The sequence below is a fragment of the Ursus arctos genome, unplaced genomic scaffold (genome assembly GCF_023065955.2).
Source record: "Ursus arctos isolate Adak ecotype North America unplaced genomic scaffold, UrsArc2.0 scaffold_8, whole genome shotgun sequence".
Classification (NCBI taxonomy): Eukaryota; Metazoa; Chordata; class Mammalia; order Carnivora; family Ursidae; genus Ursus; species Ursus arctos.
The window spans coordinates 17,891,021-17,900,352 of record NW_026623100.1 but is presented as its reverse complement, the minus strand read 5'-3'; the positions used below and the strand labels follow the sequence as shown (position 1 = coordinate 17,900,352).

The 9,332-nt window shown below is 37.8% G+C and overlaps 1 long non-coding RNA gene across 1 annotated transcript in view; it reads left to right on the top strand.

Annotated features, from left to right (window-relative positions):
- The first annotated feature begins 1,247 nt into the window (after positions 1 to 1,247).
- LOC130543145 (uncharacterized) overlaps positions 1,248 to 9,332 on the top strand; it is a 213,649-nt gene continuing 205,564 nt past the window's right edge. Inside the window, exon 1 of the long non-coding RNA XR_008958240.1 lies at positions 1,248 to 1,337. This is a non-coding gene — a long non-coding RNA (uncharacterized LOC130543145). The remainder of the gene's footprint in view (positions 1,338 to 9,332) is intronic.

Here is a 9,332-nt window from a genome sequence, read left to right as displayed (position 1 = left end):
CAAGCTTCCTTTAAGCTAGTTAAAACTGCCAGGTAGTCAAAATTAATACGAGCTCACTGTCATTGAGACACAAAGAAAGCATAACAAACCTCAAGAAATCAGGCAAATGATCTCCTACTCGGGCTTAGAAACCTACACTTAGGGTCATTTGAAGGTTTTTCCTATCTGATCATAACATACCTTTCTAGTTTCATTTCATACCATGCTTCCGAGGACTCATACACCAGCACACTGTGTTATGCCATTGTGTCAAGATAAAAATGTAATATGTTCTTGCTATTCCCTGTGACCAGAGGTCTCCCTATCCCTCGTCCCTGGTAAAATATTTTGAATTTTCATCAATACTCCCACTGAATCAACTTCTCTATGAAGTTTGACATGGTTTTCTCTCATTTCCTCTTTTGTTCTTCAATAATATCCATGTAGTATTTCTATCTTTATAATTAGAGTTGTATTTCTTAAATCTAAGATGTCACTGATTGCAACGTGCACACCACAAAGATATAGAAATGGTTCACATGAAACTATGATGCCATCAATTGTATGAAGCATCTTGATTTCAGAGGTGATAGAGTGTAAATAAAAGGTGTGTTTTAGAACTGACAAAATGTGGCAGTTGTGTATAGGACAGTCTTCTTCGCTATATTGTTTAAATTGTGAGCTCTGTGATAGCAGGACAGATGACTGAGTATTGTGTCCCTAATGTCACGTGTGCTGTTTGATAGATAGCAGATCCCTCGGTAAATGCTTGTTGTAGTGTGCCCCTCAGATGAAGACGCAAACTGGAATTATATCATTAGCAGTGCTTTCTTAGCCTGGACTTTATTCTAGGATCACAACTGATAATATGTAGGGTACAAATAAGGATGCTTTATTGTAAGATCCGGACTTTGTTCTTGGGTGTCTTCGTGACCTTTTCCCGGGGCTGGCCATATTCGCAGGCCGGCTGAGCACGTATGTCTGTAGTTCAATTTTAATGGACGTGGGAAGACCCCACTCCTAAATCAGCCATTTGTTGCCTGAAAACCCCACTTTCAGGTAATCTTTTCCTTATAACGATTTCCTGAGGGGAAATCTCATTAAGCTTTATCAGGTAGAATCATTAAGGGAATTAGTTCACTAGGTCCCTCTCCCGCAGCAACAAATAATAGCCAATTTAAAAATAGCTCTGGAAAAATAGAATCCTCCCAGTTTATTTTTAGCACTGCCCAAGAAAGGCAGATGTGGAAAAGAGGTTTCAGAGCTAAGGACTACAAGAGGACATTGTGGGTAGCAGTTCAAGAGGCAGAAGTGGATGCCACCGGGGAACCGAACTGCAAGGCGAAAGACATGCCTCGGTAAGAGCCTGGGATCAGCTGGCAGGCTACCTCTGGGAAATACGCGTGTTTCTTTTCCACAGTCCTTTTCTTTATTTCTGTTAGTGCTTCTCTTCTGCATGCCTGCCATTTGCACCACCTGTTGGCCTTATCCCAGTGCATATTGCTCTTATTCCTTTAGCCCCTTTTCTTTCCGGGGCCTCTCTCTTCTCCTTTCCTCTCTATGTCCTCATTCCTCAAACTTCCATGTTTTCTTTTCTTTCATATTAGTTTCCTAGAGCAAGAACTCTACTAGAGAACAAAGCGCGTATCGTCCCATGATGCACATAGCTCTGGAAAGTTTCCACTTCTTCCTCAGCCTGAGCCATTGTTAATGTTGCCCAGGTTGGCTTGAGTGCCACTGGCTCTAACTGAAGTAATATGGGCAATGACGTCTTAAATCGAATTATATCCTCTGAAATATGTTTTCCTCCCTTTTAGTCCACATACCTTTTTTTTTTTCCTCTTTTCGTCTTTACAGATATGACTAATTGGGCTAAACGTTCCCCTCTGGGTCATATAATTGGCTTGAAATATTGTTTCTGCACCTGCATGTGTTGTTTTTCCTCTCCATATTTAAAGCAGTTAAATAAAAAATACCCTGTTGCTTATCGCTGGCAGCCCTATATATCAGCCAACACCTCTCTGCTTGCGGAAAAGAGTCCTGACAGATGTGTCGTATGTGGCCAGGAGAGCGCGTCTGCCTGCATCGTGAATAATGCTGTGCATGAGATGACACCTTGGACTTACTCTAAATGCTTTTACTTCTGTTTTTCATTTTTACTACTTTCTTATATGGTTCAAACTTACCACATTTCTGGTGCCTTTTTAGTCATTCACTTTTGTCTTTTCTAGCTGTCATTTCATTTCTGAAGAGCATTCATATAGTTTTTTATCACTATAATTCTGCATAATCAAACCAGCAATTCTGAGAATTTTTTTATTCTAAACTATATTTCTCTCAAAATATACTCTATTACTCCAACTCTATAACTTCCATTTAATCTTTGGGAGTTGAATTACTGCCAACATGTCTTACAGAGTTAACCCCGTAATTTTATAATCATAGTTCTCCTAATGTGATCACTAAGTAAACACTCTCTGACTCCTTTCCTTTAATTCTTCTCTTGACAAGGCATCATCATCCTCTGGATAGTTACGAAGTTTCTTTTTCTTCTGTCTTCCCTTCAGGGACTGCTTCTCTTCACCTTTCCCCAACCCCAAATCTGACATTTCTCTCACAGAACATTCAGGAATCAACATCTCTTACTCTGATATTGGGAAGTCTTTTTAAAAATTTGTTTATATGAGAGAGAAAGAGAGGCAGGAGGGGCAGAGGAAGAGAGAATCTCAAGCAGACTCCACGCTGAGCATGGAGTTCCCCATGGGGCTCAATCTCACAACCCTGAGATCAGAACCTGAGCCAAACCAAGGGTCAGATGCTTAACCGACTGTGCCGCCCAGGTGCCCCTCATATTGTGAAGTCCTTTGAACGTTCCTCCTTCTCTTTCCTTTTCTGTGCCTTTCATGTTCTCCCTTTCTCAGATATGAATTATTCACTCTCTAGGTAGGTAGAATGCTAGCATGGCCCCCAAGATCTCTACCAGCTGCTGTACTTGTCCTACACAATCCTCTCCTTTTCAGCGGAGAAGGTAGGCCTGTGACTCTGACGGGGTATCACCATTCCATGCTACGGTTAGGTGATGTGGCAAAAGGGATTTTGTAGATGTAATTAAGTTCTAATCAAAAGGAAGATTAGCTGGATGTGCCTGACCCAGTCAGGGAAACCCTTAAGAAGAACAAGAAGCACCACCAGATGACGTCTAGCTGCCCTTGAAGAGGACATATGGAGAGGCCACGTGGCAGGAAACTCTGTGCTACCTTTAGAAGACAAGAGTGAACCCCAACCAACAGTCAACAAGAAAACTGGATCTCAGTCCTATAAATGCAAGGAATTGAATTCTGCTAAGGACCACATGAGCTAGGAAAATGCCTCTGAGGTCCAGGTGAGACCCAGTCTGGCTCCTACCTTGATTTCAGCCCTTGTTGACCCTGAGCAGAAAACCCAGCTATGTCGTGACCAGTTCTCTGACCTACAGAATAGGCTAAGTTACTGACAGTTGGTTATACAACAATAGAAATAAGAGAGAAAGTATGTTATTTTTCTCTTCTCCTTTTGCTGCCCATCTTTCCTTATACCTTTAATTCCCACTTGACCTAACTGTAGTTTCTTGGAGACAAAATGCCTTAAATCCAGGGACCTTGAACTTTTCCCTTGGGCCTGTTAGTTTCCGGCACTTTGATCCTTGCCCTTTGACTTGATGCAGTCTCTCTCTCTCCACTTCCAGGAATGTGTGTTTCACTTTCCAAAGTAACAGACTTGGTCTGTTTGTTTCTTTGTTTTCTTTCCCTCATCAGCAACATTCCTTTGTCCTACTTCTCATTAGTAATCGGAGTGGAATTCAAGAGCAAGCCTGTGGTGATGACATACTTTGTGATGCTCTAGTGAAATTGATTGATGCCTTTATTTACTCATTCATTTACTTTTTCACTCAACAGTTAGAATATCAACCTAAAATGTCAGATAATCTCCTGGGCACTGTTACAAAGATAAACAAGACACACATTTCTGTTCTAAACAACTCATGTGATAGTAGAAATAGGGTGGTTATGAAAATCATATAAAATATTAAGTAGGACTTTAAAATTATGCAAATTTAAAAATATTAACATTGGGAATAAGATGGATATTTGCACACACATACACATAAAGAACAAACACTTTAGGCATTTATAGAACAAATAGCAAACCAGTTTAAGAGAAGATGAAGAGGAATATGAATTTGACCTATTTTATTCCTGAAAACATCAATTGGCATTGTTTTTCTTCGAAGCATTCCTTCACTGTCATGTTTTACGCAACTGTTAAATGTAGAGCCGTGTATCAGGTTTTCAGGAATGGGTCTAGGAGGGGTGGGGGGGCAGGAGGAAGGGACACAACCTTGCCCTCTAAAAGCATATACTCTGTTTTCTGCATTGTTACTACATTGCCCGTCCTCCTGAGTGATTCTGTAGAGTGTGTCTTGCCTTATCCAGATAGACGAATATTTTTGTGGGTGCCACAGTCTAGGCAAAGACTGTAAGCAGAGAACGGGTGTGGTAGCAGCACATCATTGTGTCATTTTCTGTCAACGGGCACAATCTGACTTGCAGCATCTGTGTAGGAGGAGGGTGTGTAAATTACCATAGCCCGAGGGTATGCAGTAAAGCATGAAGTTAGCAGAATGGGTGTCAGTGAATTGGGGTAAGAAACATTGCAGCCTGAATGGAAAACAAATATATTTCATATGAACAGTATGAATTTTCCATGGAAATGAGAAAAGAGAATTCCTAAGAGAACTTATTTTCCTTGTCTATTTATTTCTGCCCTGTAGGAAGATGATAATGGGAAATATTTTAATAACAGTGTAGGCTTTCACAAAGGCAGTGCTATTTTTGAATGATAATATTTTTTCTAGAGTCATAAACATAATCAACATCTCACTTTCAGGATGTGCGCATCATCTTGAAACCAGCGTGGCCGTGATGTTTAAGTGACTGAGCCCTGGGTTTGTGATGAGAAGGCAGCGCAGCCCTGTTCAGATATCGGGGCCCTGTATTATAAACTGGCTCATCTGCTCTCTGTGAGAACGTGTGAAATCACTAGAAAAGAAAAGGTCACTGTGGGCAGCACATGTAGCCTAGGTAACGGTTTCCGTTTGAATCTTCATTCCTTAATTGTTCCACGTTGGAATTGCTAATTCCTGACTCCCCTTCTAACCTATGTTACCAGCAAAAGTTTGCACGGTTTCATTTAGGCAATTTTAAAATCTAAAAATACAACTCAAATATTGCTATAATAAAAATCCATGATGAATGTTTTCAAAGTCCTAGTTTATGAATCATGTGAAATGACCATGTTTCAGAAAAAAAAATTTTTACAACCTGCTGAAATTAGATGTAATTAGGATCTGCTCCATTAAAAGTTAAGGCAGTGTTGTTAGACTCTGCACAGTTGTCCTTCTAGAGCAGATCGTAGTCTTTTGATGCAGTGAAGCTGGTTATTAACTTCTCATGAGCAAACAGACTAAAAATCTTGCCAGAGACGTAATCAGAATCCAAAAAGCCCCAACTCTGTTGCAATAGTTGCGATCCAAACAGAACATAAAGTGGAATAACTTCATAGATAAAAGCTAATGGTTGAACTGGGAAGGAATCTCCTTATCAATTTTGATTTATACAGAATCAATTTTTAACGTACACTTTATTTTGTTTGATATTGAGAGAAACCTTAGATTTTGTTGTACACAACACTTCAAAATATCCTCATGTATAATCCCGTGTATGCACATACATGTCCATGTATGCATTTATATACACACATATAAATCCCCAATTAGACATGTCTGAGGAAATTTCACTCTCCCTATTCAAGTACTACCTACAGTTGGTTTCCAAATTTGTCTAGGCCAAAACTTTCATTGAATATCCAGACCAGTCTCTCTTGTATCTTCTTAGACATCTACACATCCCACAAATATCTGAAAACACATCAAGTCCTAAAACAAACTCATGGTGTCTTTAAGTCTACCTGTCTTCCAGCATGCCTTGTTCAATGAATGATACCGTCAACAACCGTGTTTCTCATGACAGAAACTCAAGTGTGTCTTAGAAACACTCACCGTCAAAACCTCCATGCCTATCAATCACCAGATTCTGACAATTTCCCCTCTGAATTCTTCTCAAATTTGTCCTCTCTTTTTCATCTTTATTTTTAATACCTTAATTTCAAGCTCTCTCTGTATGTTTGAACGGACTATTTTTATAGATTGCTTATAAACCCTCCTCCTCCTTGGCCGGGTTTCATTCGGATACTCTTCATATGGCATGCTCTTATTCAAAGCAAATCTTTGAAGTCAAAATAGTATTATTGACTCTTCAGTATCTACACAATAAAATTTAGCCTCATTAGGAGGACATATATAATGCTTGCTTCATAATTTCTCTTTAATATTCCTTGTTCAACTTCAGCTCCTAGCATTCCCTCTTGTAGAACATATTAAGGAACAGTGACTAAGGAACCACAGCCAATAGACAACAATAAAATCTAGAAAGGACAAACTAGAAACAACTAGCAAAATGGTAGATGTAAAACCAACTAAATAAACAATTGCATTAAATGAAAACAATTCCTGTTGAAAAAAAAAAAAAAGAAAAAGAAACAGACTCCCAACTATAAAGAATAAACTGCTGGTTACCAGAGGAGAAGTTGGTGGGGGGATGGGTTAAATAGGTGATGGGGATTAGGGGGGGCACTTGTGATGAGTACTGGATATTGTATGTAAGTATTGAATCACTAAATTGTGCACCTGAAGCTAATATTACACTGTATGTTAACTAACTGGAATTTAAATAAAAACTTAATAAATAGAAATGCAATAAATATCCCAATTATAAAACAAAGAATGTAAGGGTGGATCAAAAATTAAGACTTGGTTACATGTCATATATAAGACATGTTACATATAAACATGGAGAATGTTTCAAAGGAAAGGACGGAAAAACAATACGTGAGACAACTACCAAAAGAATTTGCATATCATGGCCATATTGATAGACATCAATATTACTGTGTAAAATTAGATGAAGTATATCTTAAGACAGTATTTCTAAAGATCAAATGGGACATTTCATGATAAAAGGGGCAATGTGGATGACATAGTAATCTTAAATGTGCATGCATCTACTTAAGTGAGCTTCAAAATATATGAAGTGAAACCAGACAAAACTAAAGAAGAAGAAGGCAATGGATTTAATACCATTCTATCAGTAATGATTAAAAATTTTGACTAAGAATACGATGGAAGATGCAAATAACACTGTCAACTAATGTGACAAAATTGACATTTGCAGACAACTTCAATGAGAATAGGAGTGTAACATTTTTTTTAAGCGTCCATGGAATATTTTTCAAGATCATATACTTGGTCATAAGCAAGTCTCAATGTATTTCAAAAGATTGAAATCTTAACAGTATGTTCTCTGACCATAATATAATTAAGTAGATATCAATTATAATCAGTATAAAATAACCAAATATTCAAAAATTAACAGGCTTCTGAAAAAACCAAAGAAGACTCAAGGGAAATTTAAAAATATTTAAAACTACTAGAAGGTAACTAATAGATCCAAATTTGGGAGATGCTTCTATACAAGTGATTTGGGGGAAATTTAGAGATTTAAATGCATATAGGATACAAGAAGAAAGAAATAAGTCCATGATCCAAGTTTCCACCTGAAGAAGTGTCTTAGTCTGGTAGGGGTGCCATAACAAAATACAATAGACAACCTTGGGATAAATGTAAGAGAAATGATCGATGAGAAGTTGAGAAAATATGTTAACTCTTAACTATGTCAACAAGCATATTTTGTCTTTAAATTTAAATAACCTTGTCAATCGATGGTATCCGTAGTTCATTATATGGAATAAATTAAATGCTGTTCATAACATATTTTATCCCCAAGTTAATCACTGATGACATGTTTACAAATTATTGTGTGCTGTACTTCAATAGAGAATTCACCCTTTTCCCATTCTAATGCTGCTTAATATAAGGAATCTAGAGCCACTCAATTGTCACCTTACCATTAATAGCTGTACACCACCTTTCCTGAGTATGCTGTAGTCAGTCTCTATGTCATCCTAGGGCAAGAGAATGAGTATTTTTGGAAACAATACCAGAGAAAGACTAAACTTGAATCTTCTTGGAGAGGAACTTAAAGTATTCTTAAGAGTTTTCACACAAGAAAAGTTCCAAAAGACTGATCCTTGGGCAGATATTTCTCAGCTAAATCAACATTGTCTATTGTATATAAACAAAACCAAAACTTCCAAATCTATATTTGTTGGAGAAAATCTATAGGGAATCTCCAGAAGATGATGTTGCAAACCAATAGGCTGCCAGGCCACCAGCCATGACTGCGTGAGATGGACCATCGGAAAGAGGCCCCAGTCCCAACTCCCTCAAGAGCAGGGTCACTGATTGTCCCATGATCCTTTTTGTGGTTTTGTTCCTTACCTAGACTTTTAAAAGATGCTCCTTTCATTCAGTCAGGGTACTGCCCACATCTTTATTCTTGACAGTCATCAGATAGTCTACCAATTCCTCAGACACTGGCAAAGTGGAATAATACAAATCCAAATTAAAATTACAAAGCCACTGGTTATCCAAGGAGGAGCTTAGCATGTATCTGTGTTTTAGTTACCGAATATTTAGTTTACCAAGTGTGTTAGCTCCTCAATGTATAGAATCTTAAATTCTGCCATGTGACTACCATTAAACTATTTCAAAAATGTGATCACTCAACAGTAAGAAGAAGAAGGTCCAGCAATTATGGAAATCAAGACTATTAATATTTGACATACAGTCATGAAACAGAGATTCAGTGAACATCTGGAATGGTCTCATCCTCTTAAACTAATAGACTGTCTTCCATCTCAGGCTAAAGCAGAAGTAGGATTAGAACTAAGAAATGCAATCAAAACTACATCTTGCAAAATGTATTTTGATTTGCAAAAAAAGAAACTGTACCAAGCCATGATGTGTGACACAAAGTATGGGAGTATGTGCAACTACACGGGTGGAGCTCAAGTGTATGATGCTGAGGGAATGAAGTCCTTCTGAGAAAGACAAGTACCATATGATTTCACTCATATGTGGAAGTTAAGAAACAAAACAAATAAACAAACGATGGAGGGAGGGCAGAAAAAAGAGAGGTAAGCTCAAGTTACTTTTAAAACTGATTATCAGAACCATTCTATTACAGGAAGACCAGAGCAACACTAACTCTCCATATTAGTCTTTTATTTATTTTTTATTTTTTTAATAATTTTTTATGTTAGTCACCATATAGTACATCCCAAGTTTTTGATGTAAA